Source organism: Anser anser, assembly GCF_964211835.1.
Source record: "Anser anser genome assembly, chromosome: 2".
Classification (NCBI taxonomy): Eukaryota; Metazoa; Chordata; class Aves; order Anseriformes; family Anatidae; genus Anser; species Anser anser.
In genome coordinates this window covers 120413117-120439314 of record NC_139721.1, presented here as the reverse complement: position 1 = coordinate 120439314, position 26198 = coordinate 120413117, and the positions used below count along the sequence as shown (strand labels likewise).

General features: G+C 38.1%; 1 protein-coding gene across 15 annotated transcripts in view; it reads left to right on the top strand.

Moving 5' to 3' along the window:
• The window catches only part of RBMS3 (RNA binding motif single stranded interacting protein 3), a gene marked incomplete at its 3' end in the record, with an annotated part of 701513 nt that overhangs the window by 186260 nt on the left and 489055 nt on the right, over nucleotides 1-26198 (top strand). The gene's annotated exons all lie outside the window — the stretch shown is intronic.

Below are 26198 nucleotides of genomic sequence, written 5' to 3'. Positions count from 1 at the left end.
AGGAATAAAAAAAGAAGTTTGTGTAAGAAGGCTGAAGGAGGAAAAGCATTCAAACAACTTTACTAATAATTACTCACTTTTATTTGAATTGCATTCAGGATAGAGAAAATGGGGCACTCAGCAGTTATGCATTTTGTGTTCGCCAAGGAAAAAGAGTGTATTTTTTGGCATTGCTTGCTATTAATGAGTGCTTAGTTTTGTTTATCTCATTGCGTATTGATAATATTTATTAAAATAATGCTCTCTTCCTTATTATCCCTGTCACTCCAAACAGTATTTTGGCCCGATGGTTATTATCAGTGTTGATCTGTTACCTTTAGAAATCAAAAGTTACCTGCTAGCTTTTATTTATCATGATATATGTAAATTATATATGAGTCCCTTAGTTCATGCAGGTGTTATTTTGGTTATGATAACTCGGGCTGTATTTCAGGTGTTTCACTGGCAGTGTAGTTCTCTAGTTTTACTCTTACGGTGTCTCTAGGTTTGAGGTAAGCTCTCTGCACACAGAGGATACATTATGCACCCTGACAAGACCCCACATCACAGAGTTGCTCTTGCAAGTAACTTCTCTCAAGTGTATTACTCTTCAATGACAGTCTGCTTGGAAGCTAATGCAATGTAGATCTCATAGCTGGAATTGATCTATATGATGCTGACTCTGTGATTCAAGCATACTCTAATGAGCTGATTAATTAGCACTTTTTCAATGTCTCTACTGTTGAGGTGAATTGAATGAAATGGGTAAGCTCTCTGAAATGTTTACTGTCAGATTTTGAAAAAAATGGCTTGAAAGATGCACCTGCTTTGCTCCCATTAATTTCCTTCGGAGGAATTTTAATGTTTGAATTTCAGGGTATGTAAAATTTGTAGTAATTTACTCTCAAGCATCCTTAGATGAAAGAGATGGCTACAGAGATATGAGCTTATTTGTTTGGCTCCATGTAATATTTCCACTACCTCTTTCTTTGCGCATAATGGAACTTCTTGCTCAGTAGCCATGGGAAATCTGACCAGGGAACTCTGATAGACCCTGTGGCAGCAGTTGAGGACTAGAAGAAGAAACGTCCAACTGTGCAATGCTAAGATTTGACACAGGAAAGTCATTAGAAAGGGACTGAGAAAAGTAAATCTGCTCCAGTAAGCCCTGGTACAGAGGAACCCCACATCAGCAGTTTTAGCTTGGATATCAGGCTGTGATCAGGAGTAATCAAGGTGTAAGTACATGTTTTGCATTTGCTGTCTTGGCTGGCTACTGGAGGAGGCTGAGTTCCTCACTAGGGTTAGTTTTCTGTGTTGGAGCTTGAGGAAGAATACAAGATCTTTTCCTGTTACAGCTGTGCAGAAATTCTGCTGTGGATCAAGCAGGTGAGAAGACCTGTGGTCATATGTTGGAGAGAAGTCGTATAGAAAAGGTCGTTTTAGTTTCAATTCAAACCAGTGCAGCTACTCTTAATATAGGATAGTAACAACTAGGGTTAGGCTATTTATGTTGTCTGGGCTCGTGGATGGGAAATGCAGTGCAGAAAATTGCCAAACCTGCCTGCTTGTGAACATAAACTGCCCACATTTACATGAAAACCAGGTACAACAGACTCTGGGTTTTCTGAGGTACTGAATAGAGATTTGCACTTTATTATAATAAAGAAAGAGGTTAACATGAAAAGATTTTTCTTTTCTTTGTGTGAGCATGGATAGTGAAGCTGTGAAACCCATGAGACTCGAAAGTACTTACTGAAGGGAGCTGAATGTGTAGAATGAACTGATGAAGTGACCAAAGATACGCTTGTTTTATACTGCATTTTAAAGGCAGGCTCTCTAATCAAGAGCTGTTTCAATTGAGTAAGGCATATTGAAAATTGTAGACATCCTTGATAGAGATTGTAAGACTAACTGAAATTGAGTTTCTCCTGAGGTTGGAAAAAAAAAAAAAAATCTAGAGGAATACTTGTGAGCTGTTTTCTCTAATCAAATATCAGATAAATATATTAATTTTAAGTGAAGAATAATGTGTAGTGCTCACCAAATGTTTGGAATTCTGTCTGCCTGTGGAATGAAGCCAGGTTGGCCAAGTGAACTGATGGTAGTGGCAAGAGTACAGTCAGTTTGCCAAGACTTCTGCCAATATTTGATTATCTAGAATAATATTAGTCTGTATGATTGACAGACTTGAATTTTTTACTTTCTCAGAAATGTATTTGTATTGTTTTTCAAAAGGACTTAGGCAATTTTCTCTATTTTGAGAACTAGTGGAGTGTATGGATTGTTCAAGACACTGGCAGCCTTCAGAATACAATCTTCTACTAAAACTGTCCCATACAGGGCTTGGGCAATTTGGTTGTTACTAACAGCAACTTGATGCTTTCATTTTGAATTGTCACTTTTTCAATAATCTGTAGAATATTTAGAATGTCTAAAAGTTATGAGTTTACTGTATTAGGAGCCACTAAGATGAGTATTTCTTTACAGGAGTTTAATATTTATGTGCTTATGAGTGCAGTCACCAATCTTACATGATGTGAGGGAGATGCATCCAAAACAAATCCTCCTGCCTTACTTCTTGAAGATAGTCTCAATTAGTTTTTTTTTTTTTTCCAGGGTCCCCAAAGCTTATTTTCCTTCTGCTCACTCTTCAGATTCCTACATTTTTTTTTCCTTTCTACCTCCAATACCTTCCATTAATGCATTTGGGTTGGGAGGCTTACAGTTTTTTTGTGCTCAGAAAACACGTTTAGCATTGTTTTCTAGTACTTCCTCCTTGTTTGTTCCCTGAAAATTAACTGGTGGAGAAATAAGAATTTTTACAGTTGACCTCTTCAGTTTATTCATTATTCTAATTAGCTGGAATCACTTCTATGTTAATTGTTCTTGAGATTGTCTTATAAGCGCTTTCAAAAAGGGTGCACGATACATGAAATGGTCCATGTCAGCAAATGGTTGTTCAGTGCATGGTGGGAAACAGTGCACCGTTTCACAAAGGCAGTCTTCAGCATGACTTTATTCTCTAAATTGCCCAGGGCAAGCCTATATCTATTCATTGGCTCTGGTGGGAACATGGTCTCACTAGATTAAACTCTACTTTTGTAAATCCCCCCTCAGCAGTACAGACCACGTTCATTAAATCAATCAGGATCATTCAGATGTGCATTGACAAGTTTCCTAAACATCTGCAAGTCAGCTTTCTCCTATGTCTCCTAGGGGAGTCCTCGTGTTCCTATTTCAAGAGCAACTGTTTAGCCATCTCCTGTGAAGTCACCATGTGGTTCTGGTACCTTGCAGTGAGGCATGAAGCTCACTTGTTAGGACTGGAGTGGGAAATATCACTGACAAGGGCCTCAGAATTGTCAGCAGGAACCTGCCCGTGCTGTTGGATGCACAGGCAGAATCCTGGTGCTGGAGAGCTGGGTTTGGGGGAAAAAATCTGAAAACTCTGGTGCCCAGCTATAGCACTTCTAATTGCTACTTTTCTAATTCTTTTCTTTCTTTCATTCTTTCTTTTTTTTTTTTTTTCTTTAATCAGCAGTTCTCTTTTTAGAACCAGTCAGCAGCAATTTTTCTCATCCTCCCCCTGCTTCCCACTGCTCTGTCAAGAAATGTGTGGCTCCTAGGGACTGCAGGGAGCAGTTAACAGAGCAGTCAAGAAAATTCTTCATAATATTAAGAAACGGGATGATGGCTTATTTTGCCTGAAGGTAAAACTAAATTTGAGCAGCAGGGGGCATGGAGAGCGTTTGTGAGCATAACCGCAGGCTGAAAAGCTAACCTCTTCTCTCCTGCACCTTGTTCAGGAGGCCCAGAGGGGAGTTCGAACATCAGGTTTAAGTGTGCTGGATTGCTCTTCTCTAAATCTCACAGACTCTCAGGGGTCTGATTTTTCAACGAGAAGTGGACAATGCGAGGATGAAATAACTGTCTGTTACCTTTTTGTGATTCAGTGTTGTGCCTGTAAAAGAACAATTCCTGTAATTATTACCTGTGTCCACATTTTATTAAAACCCTTTAGCTTGGTGTTCAGCCTGTGGTCTTAGGGGAGGCAGGTGCCCTTAAGAGTAGAACTTGCACCTTCTCTTACCCCCCACACTGTCCTTTCCAACATCCTTTTGTACTCTCAGTCATTTTTCTAATTGTTGATGCCCCAAACAGAGGCTTGTAGAGAAAGAGTTTGAGCCCAAGAGGCCTCTGGCAGTTTTTTCACATCCGAATTAGTCTATTATGTGCTTGAAATGCTGCTCTGCTGGCTCTACATATTGCCTTGTAACCTCATGCAGGCACAAAAAGTGGCCTGGGCAGCTGGTGAATCTGTGACTCCTCACCCTTTCTCCACTGGGCCAGAACATCTAGGAGGAGAAACTTCATCAAAGCATCTGGCCAGTCTGTGATTTTTATCTGGAATGCACCTATGGTTTGTTTAAAAAATTGTACAAAGGGCAATATCAGTATGGCTGCAGTGAAAGAAAAAAAATTTGTCCCAAGTCCCAGTAAGCATGTGAACGTGATCAGGTAAGCTACTTTAAAGTAAGTCCAAGTCAAGTTTAGCAGTCATCCTGAATGTGCTATGTGCAGTGTTCTGAGAAGGTGAGATGAGAAAATTGGGTATTTAAATTGCACTGCAATGTCACAGTTGTTTACAATAGTAGAGAATCAATATTCCAAGTGTGAAAATGAATTTCCATTTATTCTTTGTTGCTTAAAAGTGGTGAAACAAAACAGAAATCCAACACTGTTCTTCCTTCCTGTAGGATCACTTAATTTGCTATGGAATTCGCTTATTTTAAGTAATATTGAATCCTGTTAACAATTACATAATCTATCTTATGCTTTGCAAACTTTTTGACATACTTTTTTTTACTGCCTAATAATCAGTAAGATTCAATACTTACTGGAGTGTGGAAACCAGAGTCTTCCTCTATTTGACAGACTTTATTAAAATCTCAGGACTATCAGCACCATAATAAATTAAGGGGGTATACAGGGAATTTGTGCAAAGATGTATAATCCTACATGTTATTAACTACTAATATAACTTAGTTACTCAATTAACTACTGATATAATTTCTGGGTCTCCAAACTGTCATTTGTCAGTTGTGATCAGTTTGCACAGGGCTCCAAGGTTTAGCTAGAGAGGACTTGCAATGAGGAATGTGAGGACATGGCACAGTACGGAAGGCTATGAGGTTGCCTCACCTCTTTCACACTGAACAGAGGCTTCATGGCAGCCTTCAGTGAAGCACAGATTATTGTATGCCCTTGCTGAGAGGAGGAGTTCAGGGTGTCGTATCTGCTTATAGCATTGTATAGATGTACGGATATTTCAGTTAAATGTTTGGTATAATGTCACGGTGGTCACTGATTAATGCTGAAGAATATCAGCAGACCATTCACCCAAAAGTTACGTCTTATCTATCTGAAAACAACTGTGCAAAACATAGCTTTGTTCTGAATGAATGTCAAAATTGTGTATTGCAGTGAGGGAGCACAAGATATTGCCACAGAAGCCAATTAAGTATGTAACTCTTCAGAATTATGGTTGTTTTTTTTGTTTCACTTTTATCTCATAAAGGTACACTTTATTTCCAATCCACTCTTTAGAATAAAAATTGCTTGAAGCAACTCTACAATGAAGTGTTTTTCTCAGCTTTGGAATTTCTGGAGAGTGTATGTTTAAATAAGAAATTATATTTCATAAAGGTATGTGGTTACTAGTCGTAGGCAAATTATGTATGATTTCCTGTCCTGTGCTTGGCTTAATTTTTGTGTGTTATACCTGTATATCTTCCTATTTTAGGATCCACTGGGGGGGGAGGGGGAGGGGGAGGGGGAGGGGAGAGGAAAAAAAAGCCCTCTTTGAAATGAGAATTTCCAGTCTTTCAGGGGGGACCCAAGAGACTTATGTAAAATTTGTGTCTTTGTTGTTGACATTGTTTTCCAGGACTTGCAGACAGAAGTCTGTTGTTTAACCTTACTCAAACTTAAACAAGTGCTTCCCGACAGATTTCTAGCAGGAACTGTTGGACCACTATATCACAACAGCTGTCAGATGCTTTGTAAAGATAATTGCCCCCACATACTCACTTGACCCTGTAAATTAAATTTGGATACACCTTGGAAATATAATTGGCCACACTAATAGTTAACTTTTTCTCTGGTAAAATGTCATGTTTGTGCCAGGTGTGGGGCAGCGGAGGATGCCATAAGGGTGGGGGCTGAGAAATGGGGAGAATGGAATTGATTATAACTGGTATAAATTTCAGATGATGTAAAGCATCGGCTCTTTGCACAGCGAAACCAGTGATTAAAGACCTGGATAGTTCTACACAATTGACTTATACTCTAGAGTGGTGTTCTCCAAATTACAAAACCAATCAACCACCCTAATTGCCTTCATTCAAAACCAGTCACCAATTTGATTCTTTTACCAGCCAAATCAGACAGCATAAATCAGGCAGTATGAGTGTCGGGGAATGCACGTTTGGGACCCAGCCAGATCTTATGTAAACCTAACAGTAATGTATTAAATCCATGGTCAGGAGAGATTTGCAGTTCTTGTTTCAGCACAGCATCTCCTTTCGGCTTTCTGCGATGTGGTGAGCGTAGAGCTGAAATACTCCAGATCTGATTGCAGACCCCCAGCTACAGTGGTGTGGCTTTACAATGGCTGTAGAGTATGTGAGGGCTGAACGGGATCTTTACTTTGTAATGTCTGCTTTTATTAGGATTTTCTATAAAAGGCTCTAATGGGATTTACTTTGCTCCCATTGAGTCAAACTGTTACTGACATTAGTGAAAGCAAGTTCAGGCCCTAGTCAGCTTTTCACTGTTGTCGTAAAAGCATCTGTTGGTTTCTTTTATTGGAGTGGAGCTAATTCATTTTCGTTTTCGGCATGCATTCTCTTCATCTGCTTTTATGCATGTTCTATTTTTGGAAAAAAAGACATCATTTCCTTATTTTAAAGTCTAACCCTTTTTCAACACGCCTGTCACCCACTAGTATAAATGGGAAATGGAGCTGTATGGCAGCTTCTGGATCTTGGACTCATTGAATGACTATGGAAACAATTAAAGATTGCACTCTGCCTGAGGAGTCTTTCCTTTGGAAAGAGGACTGAACTGCTGTCTATCCATCAGTAGGATTTGAATGCCCATTAAAAATTCTCCAAGCCCAATTTGACTGTCAGTTTAGGAGGTGAAGTCACGGATAGGCAGTAAAAGATATGGCTGGGCAAACAGCAGCAGTTAAAAGCAAATAGGTTAGCCACATGCTTGAAGTAGAAGAATAGAGAATAAATCTGCCACTGATGGGTCCTTGTAGGAGGTGGTATAACAATTTTTGATCACTATACATATGAATCTGATGTGAAGAGTCACCACTGAATTCTCTAATATGAAAAAAAGGAGAAAGACTGAAGAATTTAGAGAATTTCCATCCCTTTCAAATGTGAACAAGAGAAGGACAGCGTAGATGACTGACAAAATGACAGAATAAACCTGGAATGAGGTACAGAACATCTCACTGATATATGAAAAACTATGAATGTCACGTTGAAGACTTGACTCGTTTCTCTTTCTAATTCTGCCAGTAATAAAAGAACGTGGACATCTGATTTTCAATAGAACGTAAAGGTGTTCCATAAAAATAAAGTAATATTTTATGCAAACATACAGTCAACCTGTGATACTTGTACAGGAGAAAACAAGCTGTGGTGGCCACATTGTGGTTGTTATGACCATGACCTTTTGCCTCTACAAAGATTTAAATGTACAGATAACTCATTCTTATTTCAACATGTAAATGTATCTGAAAAAGAACCCTCTACTGCTGAATAACATTGCCCAAATTTCAAAGTGTGTCTTACCAATCCTTTTTGAAGTTTTCTAAAATATTACCTCCAAGCTGATGAACAGGATGCCAGATTATAAAACAATGGCTAGCATTTACCATAAGCATCTGAAAAAATATATTTCCTGTTTCTTAATGTTTTTTGAAATAGCTGGAAGATACACTCTTTGACTTCCTTTGGCTGCTAAGTGGAGTTAAAATGCACCATTGTAAAGCAGTAAAGAATTGAAGAAACAAGAACATTTGCAAGCAGCTTCAAGTAAAGGCTTATGTAAAGGGACATTGTCATAATCTCTGAATTCTAGTTAATTTTATGAAATTGGAGTATTATTCACTGCTACGTATCTAGATGCGTGTCATTCCTCACTCAGCTTGGACACGGGAGAGAAATGGAGAGGCATGCTTGTGTTGGACTTGATTGCATATGCAGGACCCGATCCAGGAGGAAGGAAGCTGGCTACAAAGCAGAGGTTATGCATGATTTAGTAGAGAAGTCAAAGGAAGGGCAATAAGGTCTTTTTTTAGGAAGCTCTGACCTAAGTGTAGACAACACTTGAAACTGTTTAGAAAACTAAAACAAATTCTAGGGTGGCCCTAGAGTCCTATCTCAAGCTTGTGGGCCTGCCTGCTTGTCACTAGGAGATATACAGCAAAAATGATAACTAATTCTTTCAGGAGAAGATATCGTCATGGTATTACCGGATGAGCAGAGGGAAAGTTGATCCACTGGAAGGTGGTGATGATGGGAGAGCACGGACAGCAAGGTGCTACTTCTGTAAAGAAACGTTGAGCTGCTGTGCTGAAAATGAGCTACGGAAGGAAACTGGAGAATCTTCTCCGTAGGGTATCATGAATGTCTGCTCAGAAGGCCCCTAGGGTTGGGGTCATCTATGTTCAAGTACAAGTATCCCATTCAATCCTGCAAGTTTCTCATCCCAAACCCAAAATGTAGTGATCTAGCAGAAGAACCTGGGAAAGAGCAATGAAGTCTGAGCAGGGCTGAAGAAGCCCTTCCCCCATCCACCCTCCCCTTCATATGCTGAGGGGAGTGTGGAGAATTTCTTCTGAAAAGTGGTATTGTAAGCTGTAGAGAGGAAGGAATTGAGTGCTTCCCCGCATGAAATCTAATTGCATAGTAAATATTTTTCTCTCTCTTTTCATTTGTCCCCTTTCTGTTATTTTCCTGTCCTATCTCCCACTTTTCATTCCTTCATAGCCTCTCCCTTCTCTTCCATTCTGATTTCATCTGTCATTTCATTGTCCAGTCTTCTGCTCCGATTTCGGAAACGTACCTAAATCAGTTTACTAAATATAGCAGTGCTCCAGTCTTTGTGCTTTCTCTTCTAAATGACTGTAGTCTGGAGCCTGTTCCGCCACCTGTGCCCTGTGCCACATCTACCGGTGCAGGGGTAGTTTCATCCCTCCCATACTCCCAGAAGTGGGGAGCACTGCAGTCTGATATATAGGCTTTAAAGAAAAAAGCCATAGGTGCATATAACAAATCCCTTCCTGCAGTAAGTAGCCGACTCTGGAACGCAAATAAGGTTGTGTCCTGCCAAACCTTGAGATAGTCTCAGATACCTCTGTTTTTAGAGGGAGGAACATAAGCAACATATTGATCTTCTTTAAACCTCAGAAAAATTCCCGTATTTTTACAGTGACTGGTCTGAAAGATCTAGTTCTGCAGGATGTGAACAAAGAATCCCAGATTTCAGTCTGCAGGCAGATGGACCTTTAAGCAAAACTCCCTGCACAGCAGGGACATCTGTTACAATTTGTGATCCACAAACTTTAAGGATACTCAAAATTCAGTTATGGGGCTCAATCCTTAGCTCGACCCAGCAGGAGAAGGAAAAGGCAAAGTCTGTGTTCTGTAAGATTTACTAAGAGCTGACATAGTTCCTGCAGCAAACTGGAGCTATGTGGGTTTAACCTTGTGTTAACAGAGAGCATCTGACTTGTTCTTGTGGCTGGCAATGGCCAGAGCACGGCGTGGACATCTTTTCTCCTTCTTTATCCTAGAAGACCTGACTGAGGAGGTGAGGACAGCAACAAGCAGCTTGGTAGAGCCATTACATGGGTACTGAACGTCAGGGTAGTATTTTTTTTTCTTTTTCATAAATCCTTCCTGAAACTTTACCAATGGAAATTTTTCCTTGGCCCCATGGAACCAGGAGCTAGCCCAGTTTTTTGCATTCATGTTTGGTATCTTCTGCATGCTCTGTTGGTAGTTAAAGGATACCAAACCATTTTTGACACCGGAGTCTGGTGTTTGCAACTGGAGAACTTTTTCTGCCCTACTTTAAAACAGGTTCATTAGTTGGTGACTGATATGTATTTAGGGCAGACATCATTTTCTATTAAGTACCAGGAATTAATTTATTCGATACATCTTTTCTTTAACAGTTTTCAAGGTTTTCTGGAAAAAAATCCTTGACGCTTTTCACTGCAGTAGTCGCTTCTGGTGGTGTTGGCAGTGCAGATGTGACATGTTATTTTTGAAATGTTAATGATTAGCTTGGATTTTTTTCTGTGAATGATAAGTACTAATATGGGATAAGAATCATTTAAGACTGGACTGAAGTAATTTGCTATATTTGTGACTCATTAAATGTTTATGCTTTCTCTTCATCAAGTTAATTCTTTCAGCATATACTTCTTGATCTGCCTTGTTTGCAAACATTAAGCTAGGGATTCAAGGAGCTTTGGTTAGATGCTCACAATGTGTTTTGCTTGGACAGACAGGACAAACAAAATTCACAGGACTGTGTTGCTGGCATACCACAAGCTATATATTTTCTTAAAAATTCCATCCTTAGCCTCTGTGTTTGTCCTGCCTTTAGACATGAATTAGTATTATGTTTATAGAAGTTATGAACTAATGTCTATGAATATTTTCCCCCCTAATATCCAGAAGGCAAACAGAGCCAAAGCAATATCAATTTCTTCATTCAAGGAATATTTATGAGAAATATTTAGATATTTTAAGTTCTGCTCTACAAATATCCCTTAATAGCTCAGCTTCTTCGATCCCTGATTGCTGGTGTCACAGCTTTTCTGCAATAGTGCTCATGCCAGCAAAGGCTTGGAAAAGCCGTCTGTAACTTAAAACTTTATTTTCAAATTCATTTCACAGGGTATACCTGGCAAGAAGTCAAAATGCTTCATTGTGTGATCTTTCCACTCTCTGCACTACATAACATGGCTACAGCTCTCCTAGCTTTCCTTTTCATTATTGGCTTCCCCGTGCTACCCCAAATCTGTCTCCACATGGTCTGACCTTTTTCCTTCTGGGGGAGAAATGTGGAACTACAGTGTGAATATTAATTTAGCGATTGAACTGTATTCTCCAGCTACAACTTTCCTGCACAGATATAACGGGCAAAAAGAATTGATTTCGCATCTGCTGGTGTCGGACTGATGCTTCATTGCACACCCTCAGGAGAAAAAGTAGATCTACTGAGCTCCTCTCTGTTTCTCCTTTGTTTAGGGTACCATTTGGGGGTACTAGGACCCGAGGAAACGGCTTAAAGCTGTGATGGGCAGTTCAGGGTGAGCATCAAGAAAAGCTTCTTCATTGAGAGGGTGGTCAGGCACTGGGACAGGCTGCCCAGGGAAGGGGTCACAACACTGAGCCTGCCGGAGTTCAAGAAGTGTTTGGACAGTGCTCTCAGACGCATGATCTGATTTTTGGGTATTTCTTTGGGGATCCAGGAGTTGGACTTAATGATCCTTGGGGGTGCCTTCTAACTCGGGATATTGTATGATTCATTTCTATGATATAATAAACTTGTGTATTATTGAGAATGGACACCCAGACCAACTTGGTCATTTTATAACCTTTGGGGAATATTCAATAGAAGAAACTTACTGGTTTTCATTTTGGCCTATAAAGTATTTTATCTATTTTATCTATTGAATAGTTAACGTTAAGTGGAGAGTCCCATGATTTTATAGCTCTTGAGTATTGCTTAAGGTTATTTGTTGATATTATTTAGCAAGAACGATGTTTCACTCTTTTTAAATCTCTGCATAACAATATTCCAGCAGAAGTGTTCCCAACTCTTTTTCTGTAATTTTTGAAATTTCACGTAGGTTTAGTCTAGTGGTTTTTTTTGTTTGTTTTATTATTATTTTTAATATATTTTTTTCACATCATCACCTGTTTCTTCATTGATATTTGAAAAAAAATGCTGACAAACATTCTTTTTAGGCTCTAAATTGTAATCAGAAGAAGGAAAACACTTGATTGTGCACTCATTGGTAAAGTTGTCAATTATTTAAGTGGAAGGAGGGCTACCCCTCGGTGTTTCTGTTTGCAAAATTACGGTAAGAGGTCTTTTTCTAAGGGAGCACAAGATTAAGATAAGATGCTAATAGACTGTGCTCAGAAGAACATCTTTCAGAGTAAACAGCAGCATGTATGGATTTTGTAGTGACAATAAAGCATGTAACTGGGCATTGTACATGGCTTTCGCTTTGAAACTTTTCACAGTGATGCTGCTCAATTTGTGACTTTAGCATGAATTCACGTTCCTTTGTTAACTTTCCTCACCTTTCCAACCTGGCCAATCTTGTGACTGTTTTGCTTTATTTTTTTAATAATAAGAACACAAATGCTAAGTGAGCCGTAGAGAAACTACCCTGTAATCTATATACTGAAGTTGTTTTTTTTTAGTAGAAAAAAAAAAAAAGGTCCACAATCTTTCTTCTCAAGAATATTATAAATCTATGGCTATCTCAGTGTCTCAGCATAACTCACTTTGTCAATCCTGAACATCAAAAAAAAAGGTTTATAGCAGCTCTTAAAATCAGTTGGGATGTCTGTGCTCCTTGCTGGAGACAATTAATAAAAGTAGATTCATTAATGTTGGACATTGGGGTACTGAAGCTTTGTTGGCTGTTATAAACCTCAAACTGTTTTACAACCAGTTTAATCTTGTACTTTAAACTGTTATTTGTTTCCTGAAAGACAAATTATAAGGATATAAATTTTTAGGTGGGAATTCTTCATGAATTGACCTAATTTCAAATTGTTAACAACATCTGAATAAAGAGAAGTGAAAAAGGCTTCACAAAAGTGTGTGCAAATGAGTGAAAAGAGGAATGGAGGGAGACGCAGGTTCACTGAAATATCCAAGATTTTAAGGAATGACCTGAATTCAGTCATAATTTTACATCTAGATGCAGTTTGCCTACTTAAATTTACTTTGCCTGCAAATTATTGAGTTTTCAGAGGCAAAAATAAGTGTTCCAGTTCAAATTACACAACTATTTCTTATGCGTTGTCATCCCTTTTCATGCAAAAATGTGGATTTAAAAAAAAAAAAAAAAAAGATACTGTGGATTATCTTTTGAACATTTTAGCCCTAATAGAAAGTGAGTAAAATTAGAAGAATGCTTGTGTAGAAGAATATTCTGTCTCTAGACCTCAGCTGCACCAATATTTTCTCCAGGAAGTAGGGGACATAACGAATGTGTATGTGCTTTTTTTTTTTTTTCTTTTAAATGAGTTTATTAAAAGAAAGAGGTCAACAGGGCTCCTGACAATTTGCAACCAACTCACAGAGGTATGTGCATACAAGCACTATTTATTGACTTCCCTGAAAATCAGAAAATTTGCATGATGACTGTATTGATTGATTTATTTATTTTTAAGTAAGAAAATACACAAGGGAGAGAAATGAATAATCTGACTGTGTTTTAGAGATTAGCATAGTGGAATTCTCTTGTAAAGATCAAACAGGGCCATATGCATCCTCTGGTTTTGATTGCTGTATCACAGTGATCGATGCAGCAAGGCCATATCAGACCATTAAACATCCCTTGTTCCATGAGCCATTGCTAAATGCTTCAGAACAAGGTGCAAGATATCCTGTAGATAATAAGAGTGGAATATGCTGCCCAGAGAGTATTAATCTTCCTAGCCTTCTTTTATAGCCTGCATCATGAAGATTTATATCCTTTTAAAACAAACAACAAAATCCCCCCTTTCCTATCTAAGTCTCCATCTTTTTGTTCTTGCAAAGAAATACTTTTTTTTTTTTTTTCTTCAGCACAGGATAATTTCTGTTAGACATTCAAGCCTTATAAATGAAGATCTGTGTATAATTCTAGTAATATAAAGAATCTTCTGGGCTTCAGTAGAATTCCTTGTTTGCTTACAGTTACACATATGCATAAGGAGCTCTATGCAAAGGGACCTTAGCATCTAGAACAAAATTGAAATCTAGCTCTCGAATGGTATTTCCTACAGATTTCCAGTTTTCACAGATGAATTTTTATCAGTCTTGTCAAACTGTATGATTCTGATCTTAAAGAAACAAATAAACAGCATATCTGCTACTTCATCTAACAAGTTTGCTGTCCTTTGATCAGCTAGATTTGATCCATGAGCTCACAATTACATAGAATTTACCTTAAGTCAATATTTATAACAACTATTATTCTGTGTATTTCTTCTTAAATTTGGGGATAAAATAAAAACTTTATTTTACTTTTTTATTTTAAAATAAATAACTATTTTTTACAGTAAAAGGTTCAGTTTCTTTTTTTTTTTTAAAATAAAACATTTTTTTTGCATTAACTAATTTCTCTTGAGTTTGTTATGAATTAATGCTTCTGGCTCAAATTAGGTATTTAGGCAATGGTAAAAAAAAAATATATATCTATGCATCTTCTATTATTTTGATCTAATTTAGTGATTCCTGTTAGGTAGGTATACTTAGGAAATATGTATTTGTCTGTATCATGGCCAGAATGAAAGAGAGCTGTAAAAAAAAATGGTGACCAACTGGTGGTGTTAGCATCTATTCAGTGTCTTTTTTTTTTTTTATAAATTTTATTTTGTTAACAGGTTGACAATGCCATCAAATGTTTGAACACTTCATCTCTGACTCTTCACTTGTACAACAACATCTGCAAACAAATTGGGGTATAATGACAGTCTACAAAACATTTCTAAAATTAGAGGGGTGGGAACGTGTACTTAGCTTTTGGAATATCTGATAAAGTTTTCTTCCGTACTTAAGCTATAGAATACCATCTTTTTTTCTGTGCCCTTCATCCATGTTACATAAAGCAAAAATCAAAAAAAACAGTTTAATATATATACAAATTAACTTTTCTCCTTAAGTCAATGTTTCTAGATATTTATTTTTAAATGTAAAGTTTCAAAAACAATTAGAAAGTTGTAACAACTTCCAGTTTTTGTCTTTATGAATTAAAGAATAGATTCACATTTGTCCCCTGCCCTTCCAGGTAAATACACATAGGTAAATGAAGTGGAGCAAAGCTCTTTTTATTACTCGGCTGTTTGTCCTCCCCAAATCTACTTTTCCCTATCTTTGTTTTTGTATGTGCTTTAGTTTTCCTAAATCCACCTAATTCATGGTTCTGCTATTAGCTTCCTTAAGAATTTAGGCTGCCAACAGATTTAACTGTCATTGGAAATATCCTCTGTTTTCTGCCTGTTTTCTTTATTTCACTTAATTATGCTTATGTGTATGTATGTGAATTACTGTAAGACCCTTCCTATCTTTTGCTGTGTTTATTCCCAATTTTAGTAGCCTTCGTACTTCCTATGTAAATGGAAAATGTTGAAAAACTCATTAGGAAGTTACTGCAGGTATTTGCAATTTGAGGGTTAATTTTCTTCCTGCCACCCAAATTTCTTTTAGTACCTTGAAACTGAATTAGCTGGAGGGTTTCATTTCTTTTGTTTCCAGATTTACTATTACATTTGGCATTAGCTTTCAATTTTTAGGCACTGTCTATTTTTCTGCCACTGTTTTTTTTTGCTTCTTAGTGATTTCTGGATGTGCAGAACCTTAAGACAATCAGAGAAGGATGAAACTTTTTCTCTTTTTTCCCTCCTCCTTTCTGTGGAGTGGCAAAATGACAGAATCCCTCAGAATCCCTCTGGAGATGGTTGTGGTTTTGCTCGGGAAGCCTAATTGGGTATCACCTTTATTATTGCCCTGTTTTTCTTCCTGCTGGAGTTTCCGCAGATTCACTGATTCTCAGACACTCAGATGTAGGCAGTGGAACTGAAGCCTGATACAACAAGTTATGGATGTGCTTTCACTGTTTGGAAGCTGAACTGTGCAAGACACCATCTTTGATAACAGTAGGAGGGTAGTGGCCCATTTGGGTTCTGGTAGAATGATGATGATTTAGGACTTTCTGTTTAAATGGACAGTAGATGTCATTCCCTCTCCCAAAGGGTACAAAAGAGGAAAGAGGAAGCATTAATATACCCATTACAGAGACTGGGAAAGAGCTTGGAAAATTTGGATCACTCAAGATGTCTCTTTCAGAGCTAATGGTGATTTTTTATTTTCCAAATCATTGTTTTCCTGGTTTCCTCTATAGATGTAAAGCCATCCTTTTTTTTCTTTTTTTTTTCCCCAATATAATATGCAAGGTTACTTTCTTTTAGATCTATACTCATGAATTTTCTGTCTTAGTGTCTATGTAACAGTTTACTATATATTAAGAGTTGCTCTTGAGTAATAATGAAGCCACGTATATGTGATTCTTGGAGCTTTAAAAATATGTTTTAAACTGAACAAATAATGTATCCATAAAAATATTTTTCACCAGCCTTCAAAGGTATTCCCACGAGTGACTCAGGACTGTGTTGGTAGATAATAGTGCAACTACTGTGGTAAGCCTCTGTACAAATCTTGTTAATATGACTGGTTTTTCCTGTTTCTATCATAAGGTTGTGACACCCATATGTGTCAGGAAATACAACATACAACTGAATATGCTATATGGCAAATTTTCCTGAAATCTGTATTCTGAGCACTGGGCTGCAGAGTTCTGTCTACTGACACAAAAATATGAAATATAAAATATAACTTTTTAAAGGAATTTCTATGGTAACTGTAATAGTTTAATATGCTGTTAAACCTCTAGCATTCTTAGACCAGTGCCCTTATAGAGTGGTAAGAAATTCTATCCATCCTTAAGTTTTATAAATGCAGTCATCAGCTCTACAAGGGATTTTACTTGATAAGCGGAGGTTTTAAACCAATTGGGAATAATGTGACAGAAATCTCCATCTGCATTCATTCCACGTCTTGTCTTGTGAGAAGTAGGCTCAGGAACACAAAACAGAAAACACAGATGAGACAGGGTAGCATCTGTTTATCCTTGGAGCATCATGCTGTGATTTCTGGTCATCTCCACTCTTGTCCTCAGTCTCTGCTCCTTGTCTCTCATCTGGTTCTTGCAGCCTGGGCATAACTGCTGTACTTACATTTTAAAATCGAGATGACAAACTCCTAAGAGCCCAAACAAACTTTTGGGGATAGGAAGGGATGCTGTGGTTACAGCAGGAAGAAACACAAAAACAGAGCTTCCTTCCCCGCCTCCCTCCCCCTCCTTCTTTTGCCTGTCAGGTTTCTGATGTTGAACTTCAACAGGAAGGATCTGAATCTTCTTCGTACCATTGGGCTCTGGGGCAGAAAAATCCCATAGGCTGAGCTGTGCTGAGTTATTCCCCTAGCTGTCAGTTTTTCCTAGAAGTGCAGCTCTGCGTGCCAGGCTTCAAGGAGCTCAGCTAGATTTCCTCTCTTGCAGTTCCACGACTTCTCTTATTTGATCCAACAGGATTCAAAAGATCTCTGCCTTCCACCTCAAGCCCCTCAATGTGTAACCTGCTGGGGGTATTTTTTCTCAGCAGGGTAAAATTCATGAAACTTAATTTCACGTATCCTGGAAAACAAGTCTTTGCTACGCTGAATTCAGATCAGTTATAGTCAACTTCGCAGTTAAAATTGGCTCATCCCTTTTAATAAATTAATGACCTCTCTCTCTCCTTCTCCCATGAGTGCCCAAAGCTTAAGGGAAGAGGAAGTGGCTTTTCTAGGTAAATCTGTAGCCCTTTGTGCATGTTCCTCTGTTCTGTATTTGATACTTGACAGATATCTGGGGCAGTTGAAATTGATTTTGAGTATCCTGAGAGCTGGTCTTGGGTACATCTTTTCTCATTTCTTCTTCACTTTGTAGTTCATTCTGCTTTCTCTTTTATTTTTCATATCTCCTACTGAAGACATGGAATGGTTAGACTGTCTATTACTTTTCTAATGGATTAGATGAGTACGGGAAAAGCCAGAGGATATTAGCTTTTTCACATTCAAATATGTCATATACAATATATGTGGTTCTATGAATATTTAATTTGAGTGAAAGGCCTGTAGTCTTTTATCTGGCTGTGATTTCACCGAGTAAGAAATCGCTTTTCATTTCTGGATTTCCTGGATATCCAGTTTGCTTCCTTGCCTTTTAAAGCATTCATTGAACATTTTCTGCCAAACCAAAACCTTTGGCCAGTGTTGATCCCAGTAACAAAATTCATATCGAGTTTTTGTTTTCATTTTAAGAGAAAATTCTGTTCATTCAATTTATTTGACATTTGCTTCCTCCTCCTGCATTCCCTCAGTTGAATCTTCAGGGGCTGTGTTGTCTGTAATGTCCCTCAAGCAATCAAATATGTCGGTGCTTAACTCACGATGAAAGTTTAGATGTGATATAGAAAAAAACATAAGCAATATTTTTTTCCTATATTACTTAATTCCATAAGAAATGTTGTTGAGCTTCAGATTGTTATGCTGGAAATTATAACTCCTTGGTCAGAGAAAGCAAGCTGTTTTATTGTCAAGAGAGCAGGAGCCTGTTCCCCATTCAGCAGTAAAACAATTTATGGGAGGAGTGTTTGTTTCCCCAGCACAAAATAAAAACTGTTTGCAGGGTATTGTAGCTAATGACAGGATGGATAAATCATGCACCTGCAGAACTCCTGGTATACAATAGATACAACATTGCAGGAAAGAAATCATAGCTTTGATAAATGTCCTAATCCCGCAGTGAGGTTTGCAAAAGCATGCAGGTCCATCCACATGAGTTAGTGGCAGAGTGGCACATTGGGTAGCTTTGTAGGATTTATAGAATTCTTCCCAGTGGCCAAATGCATTTCATAATCACAGTGTATTCAGTAAAGTAAGCATTTGTGGATTACGAGAGCTGTAATGTGCATGTCTATTTGGAATCAATGCCTTGTCTATTGTAGCTGAGGAAAGAAATCCGACTTTTTCTCATTTGGTAGGATTATAGAAGGGATGTTGTGCCACGGACGTTTTTTGGTTGTTCGTAAGCATCCTTCTTCCCTGGTATGTGTGTTTGGATTGCTTTCATTGGTTAATATTGCAGACTTGCTTAAATTGTCAGCCAGGTGTTGCTCTTGGGATTGTCTAAAAAAAAACTTGTACATTGCAGACCTAGTGTGAGGAAAATCATTTTGTATCCAAGACAGGGGTTGATTTATTGTTCAGGGAATAATTCAATATACATATAGTAAACAGATATATCAGAAAAAAACGTTAAGGTACTGCAGCACATAGTGAAACACACCTTTGGGTACGATAAAAGGGGAAGGAATTCAAGTGTTAATGAAATAATTATTTTTCCCTCTGAGCTATCAAAACCTAATGAGTTTAACAAAAGACGTTAGCTGTCTGTAAAAAGTCCCAATCTAACAGACAGGCAAGTGCTAAAATCAGTCATCAATCAGTAAAGCTCCTGAACTAATGTTTCAGTCAGCAGAGCATAGGTCCACAAAGAAAGGAAAAATGTAGGTAAAAATGGGTATGAGAGCCCTCTGTGTCTGGGAACGCGATCCTAGGAAATGTAGTCATCACACGTTAAAATGTTTTTCTAGGTGGTACTTAAATTTTTGCAGCATCTTTTTGTGTCCTGTCTTTTACCTAGGGAATTGTGCAAGTCCCAAGTACTGCTCACTAGTTTGCAGAAATGACTTTGACAGTGGCAGTTGTCATACGTGACAAAAAAGTTCTCAGACCTTGTAAAAACACTACTCCAGAGATCTGTGAAGAGACTTAAGATGGTGTGTTTTGTATGCAATAAAGACTTACTTGAAGATTCATGTTCATCATCAGATTTTGTCTGGCACAAATCCTCTCCTTCAAGCCATGTGCCTCTGTGACTTGTGTGTTCTCCATCTCCTGGTGGAAAAACATCATCTTCTCCAGGCTCTCCGTATAGATGTGTGCTTTCATAGGAGTATATTGTATTGGGTGACTGGTTCATCTGTGTGACTTCTTTAGAAATCAGATCTGTGCAGTGTGTTCAGGTCATCTGTGACTGCATCTTAATAAGTACTTGCTCTTGATGGAATTTACTGCGAACACTCAGATCATGCTCTTCTTGGGTTAACATAATGCTTCTCTACTTTAAATTGTAACCTTGGAGTAAAAAAAAAAAAAATAAAAAATGCTAGTGTGTTTTATTTTCAGAAAATAATTACTTAAAGACCAACCATTAAAGGGTCACATTTGATGTCCTTCTGAGGCTGTTATGACTTAAATTTCTCACAGTAGATTGATTAAATAATAATCTGAGCAGAGAAAACTGACATTTTCCATGTCCTTATTCTTTTCAAAGTGGATGAGGTGGGAACTTGGAATCAAGATACTCAATATGAATTCTGTCTAACAACATACCTTTTACTCCCAGTTTAACTTTTACAAGTAATCTGACAAAAATAAAATAAAATATGTCCTCTGGAGAGCTTCTCTTCACATTTCCTTCTGTGGAAGGAAGACTTACAAGTGAGAAGCCCATGAGCATAAGTGTCCCCATTCTCCACATCTGTGTACAAAATGCATAACAAAACCAGTACAAGTTTCTCTTCTGCATGTGAAAATCCTTTTCCTATTCTGGAGAAGCCAGTTTTAAGCACAGCAGCATTTCTTGTGCCTTTTACTCTGTCTTTGCACTGAGCTTGCCTGTGGAGATGCAAGTGGTGGCAATGCTTTTTGGGAGGTGCACATGCGCAGAAGTTGACTATAGCCCAGCCTAAAGAACCACTGAATAACTTTTGGTTGCACTCAGACTCTTTAATCTGAATTGTTGGTAGCCTGCCTCTTGTCACTAGTTCTTTGCCTGTTGTCAGTGACCTGCATGGTATGGTGGCCAAAAACCAGGCTCTTCGTGGTCACTTTGTGGAACCATGATGCCTTCATATTTTTTCAGGTCACTTTGTGGAACCATGATGCCTTCATATTTTTTCAGCTCCCCTGCTCAATCTCTGTAGCTTCAAGGACAATGTTTCATACTTTGCACGGGAAAAAATACTCTTAGGATTCAAGTAACAGTTAAAAGATAAACATGAATTACAGTGTTGAGTCACTGCAAGTGACAGCAACTCTAACCAGGAAAGTGTGAAAACCATATATATTTTGTTTTCAAGACAGAACTCTGGGGAAACATAACAATGACTGCCTGATTTTTTATTTTTATTTTTCTAGAATATATTCCTAGAGAGTTACTTAGATAATTTGAGATCTATCCCTAAAACTCAGTGTTTTTGTTGGGCCCCATCTCAAAGGAATTCATCTGCTCTGTTGTGTCCAGCCAACCTCGGTCCCCTTGGTCCTGTCTGTGGGGAGCCTGCTGAGTGAAAGCCCCTGGGGAGCAAGAGGTGAGCTGGGGCGGCTGGGCTGGGCCCCCGCATTTTGGCCTGATGTGGGCTAGTGCTTGGTGCTCTTGGATCCGATGGATGAGCAATAGCCTCGCATGTATGCCGAGATATGAAATATAACCTCATCATTTCTCTGTGGTTTCAGTGGAATGCCATTTCTCTCAGTTTATCCTGTTTTTCCAGGTACAGTGTATTGAGTTTCAATACCATGTCTGGAAAAACAATGTTTCTCTTAAAGTTTGGTCATTCCTCTGAAACCTTTTCGTAAAGGTTATGAGACAAACTTGATAAACTCAAAATTTGTAGCGGCCAAGTATTAACAGCTTAGTTCTTACTGAAACAGATGGAATCTGGTTCTAGACTGCTAAAGATTAGCAAGAAATAGTGAAGGATTATGTTTGGAAAAGCAGCAGCACAAAACTATTCATTCCTGCTATCGGAAAAAAAAAAAATATATATATATATATATTTTTTTTTCTGAAATAGCTTCACTGTTTTTTTTTCCTTCTTTCATTTTGAATTGTTATGAAAACTAAAAAAAAAGGCAAAAAAACACCCATTGTCTTCAGTTTCACAATTACCACAGTCTTCAAGGTCTCTCAGGTGGGTTTTGTGATGAACTACCTTCAGATTTGGTTTGCCAGTTTCATATTTTCTCTGAGCAAGAAAACAAATGCATCATTTTAGCGCATGCAATAATGTTCCAGGGCAGCTCTTTTCATTCCTGACTCTTCCAGGTTATAGGAAAACTTTGATTTCTATGGGAACAGTAGTGTTTTGTAAAGCATCCAAACTTTTAACAGTGCAGGACTGTGCTTTGCATCATGGTCTCATTCAAATACAGGCATGAGAAGACCAAGCAAGCAGCATCTCCAGGATGATTATTTACGTGGCCTTACCCAGCTCATGTAATCATTTTACATAAATCCAAAAAACAAACACACAAAAACCAAACCAAAAAAAGAAAGAAAGAAAAAAAAAAAGGTACAGTTAAAGACAGAACTATTCTGTAATCAAAATCCAAGGGACAGGAGACAGCTCAAATTGTGTGGGCTAAGAAAATGACATCATAGCTCTGGTAAGTTGCTTTTTAAAGATGAGGTAGTGGGAGGCTGAATTCAGATGTTATTTACACCTCTTTATTCCCACTTGTTTTTTTTTTCTTTTTTTTTTTTTTTTTTTAAGGTAGTACAAGTAGAGAGATAATGTAGAGGTGAATAATTGAGCCTCTCACTTCTTTTGGAGTGCCAAAGCCATTAATAATCACGGCATTTTGGATCAGTTGGCAGAAGGATATTTTATAGATGCAGTCAGTCTTACATTTGAAGTGATGTAGAATTTCAGAATTAGCATGTATTTTTCTTGTTAGTTTTCTGCAGGATGCTGCTGTGTTGCTAAAGAGTAGAGATCTTGAGCGAAGACCCAAAGACTTCTAAGTCTACATCAGAACTGTTTTTGTTACTTAACATCCTAATCGAAAGGTGTGCTTTATTCACGTGCAAATAGGAAGGAGGGGCAGATAGTTCTTACATCTACTATAAACTTCTTAAAAAGTAGGAAACATCACACCAGTCAGAAATTTTGCCACCGTTTAACATCTGCACAGTGCTTTAAAGATAAAAATGCTCCACGAATAAATACTGTTCTATTTTTTCCACTGTTAGACTTCATATATCAGCTATTAAAAGAACTAAAACCTGAAAGCAGTTAAGCTGAAGAAATAGAACTAATACTAATAATACCTTGCACTTCATTCATGCTTATGTCCAAAAAAGTTCAAAACTTATTCAAACGTGGGGAAAAGAAAGCCTAAAATTTTAATAAGGTTATCTGTATTTATAAGCCTGAGAAACTAAGGCACAGAAGAAACAGGGTCATATTTTAAAACACACTTAGATATCAATTTTAGCAATGTCAATTTTAGGTTGCATCAGACTTTTAGAGTATAAAAGTACTTGTGACTTGTTCAAGGAAAGGACTTATTCAAGTGACTTATTCGAGGAAAAAAATTCTTCCCCAGCTTTGTAATATATGTTGTTTCTGGCAAGTTGTAACAAGAAGGGCAACAGTTCCATTTTGTTGTAATCTGATAATTTTCTGCAGAAATTTTCTGAGAAAAGTTGATCAGCTGGTCCCAGGTGCTGTAACACTGATGACCTAAGAGATAAAAATAAGATAGCATTATGCAGGGAGGTGATATCTTTCGCTGGAGTAAGCAGTAGAGTTGGGGGGTAATAGGGGAACTTTTACATGCTGAATAAAAGCTTGTGCGCCTCAAAACTTGCCAATTTGTGGCAGGTTGACCTTTGCTGGCTGCCAGATGCCCACCCACCCCCTCTTTCACTCCCTCTCCTCAACAAGCCAGGGAGAAAATATGAAGGAAAAGCTCCCGGGTTGAGATAAAGGCAGGAAGATCACTCACCAATTACCGTCACGCAAAACAGACTCGACTTGAGGAAAATTAACTTAATCCGTTGCCAATTAGTGAGAAGCAAAGACAAATTCAAACAATGCTTCCTCCCCACCCCTGTTCCCCAGGCTCAACTTCACTCCTTCGCTCGTAGCTCCTCGAGGGGCTCCTCGAGGGAACAGCAACTCCTCTCTGGCACTCCTTCCTTCTCACACTGCTCAGGCACTCCTTGTGGGCCTCAGTTCCTTCAGGAAACCTCCTCCAGCACGGGGTCCTCCACTGGCTGCAGGACCCCGTGCTTTCAGTCCTCAAAGCTTCATGGTGTGGTATGACTCCTCATATGTTCACCGTATGATGGTGAACATACGCCATGGCTCCAGCCCCAGGGGTTAGATACAGGAATGGGTTTTGTGTAGCACACGCAAGGGGAAAATAACCAGTTAACAATCACCACAGCTGACAATGCATCTTCACATCCCGTCATCCAGAGAGGTATTTCCACTGGTTCATACAATGCAGACATATCAGAAATAATAGGAGGGAGCAGAGCTATTGTCTGGGTACAGCAGCTCAATATGCACACAATATTCGTCAAGGGATGAACTGCTCAAGAGGAGTTAATAAGCAGCAACACTCAAATACCTGATGTTTATGAAAGGGAGAAATGTACGTGAAGAAGTACATTATGGCTAAAACTCTGCTTGATCTGTCCAAAACAAAACCTAGCCCTCATCTCTGATGTAGAAGCAAGTCTACCAGGACCTAGAAAGAGAGATTTGTCTTTGAGGAGTGATCTGAAAGATAAGTAATACGTCAAAGGAAAGAAAATACTGTTTCTGCTCCTTGGGGAAAGAGGGTAAAAGGGGAAGAAATAAAAGAAAAAAAAAAGAAAAAAGAAAAAAAAAAAACATTAAAACCCTTCAGTTTTTCTCTAGCTGCAGCCATAGCCTCTTTCCTTTGATATGTCATGATTTAAATTCATACAAAAAGATTTATTTCAAATAAGCCCCTTTAACTGTAGGGGCAGATTTTTTTTCCTAAAGCCTTTTGTAAGAACAAAGTAACCACTTGTCACACACAGTGACTAATGAGAGTTTAGTGTGGGTTTTAGTGTTCATTCATATGCTTTGTGTTCAGCTAGTCGTAAGTTAAATCTTTAGAAATCACACCGCAGGAATCCTTCGCTCAGGGGTGGGGGCGGGAGGAGAATCTGTCGAGATATTAAGAACTGTTGAGCGGAAACTGCTCTTTTCAGGCTTCCTAATCGGCAGTACAGGAAATAAACACATGCAGGAAGTCATTTGGCCTTTTCTTGAACTTCAAGTTTATACAGCAGCTGATAACTGAGGCAAACTTTGTGTACTTAAGCTTTTGAAAATTAAACAAAATAAATGTGGCATGTTCAGCAGATGCCAATGTGGCATCTACTGTAGTAATTTCTAAAACCAGCTCATCTAAACATGTTATAAAAATAGGAAGGATTATACAAGATATATATTTTTATAGCTCACATGCGTTCTTAAACCCTTTTTGAATGTCTTTCCTCCATTCCTTTTCCTTCCATTTCACTAATCCTCACCCAGAGAAACTGAGCTGAAGCACTGAAATGAAACTGAAAGTCGTGCTTGCAAAGCTGTTTTCTCTGCTTCTGCATCAGATTCTCTTCTTTCCTCCTCTCCCAATCCTCATTTATCTTGTAAGCACTTTGGACTAAGGATAGTCTTGGGCTGCGTAACACACCTTGTTCGATGGTGGCCCGTATTAACATGTGGTTAACGCTACGTATACTGCATATAGAAGTTGTCTTTGAAAGGAAGATAAAAATAAACGAAGCGTTATTCTTGAATATAGCTTTTGAAATCGATAGCATCAGTTTACTAACAGGGACATTTATAAGCATTTCTAAGAAATATTATTTGTGTTCGTATTTCTAAAGCTTTCACTGTAATATTACCAAGGCCTTGATGAATTTAATGCTTTAAAAAGAACAGTTTGGGGGTTATAATAATTACAATTAATTGGTGTAAATTTGCATGGGATATTGAGAACACCTTTACCAAGGAAAAAAACAAAGAAGCAAAACCTACATGTAGAACGGAATATGGAGAAAAAAGCATATTTACCTGTTGTTGAAGGTCAACCTAAATACCTTCTAAAAAGCATTCACTTTGAATGTATCTTCTGCTTCTTTTTTGATAATTGTTTTCCTGCACTAATAAACCACCCCATCAGTACAAGTATCTATTGGATTTTATTTTATTTTTTTGATAAAAGAGGGCTAGAAACTGAAAAATTCAGTTAAAGCAACAACAGAGAAAGCCATAAAGAACGCAAGTGATGACACATATAGTCTGGGGGCACTTTCAACTAAAGTTACTGAGTTAACTTAAAATAAATAAAATAAGATTTTGTGTTTTGTTGTTGTTTTACAATTTAAGAAATTA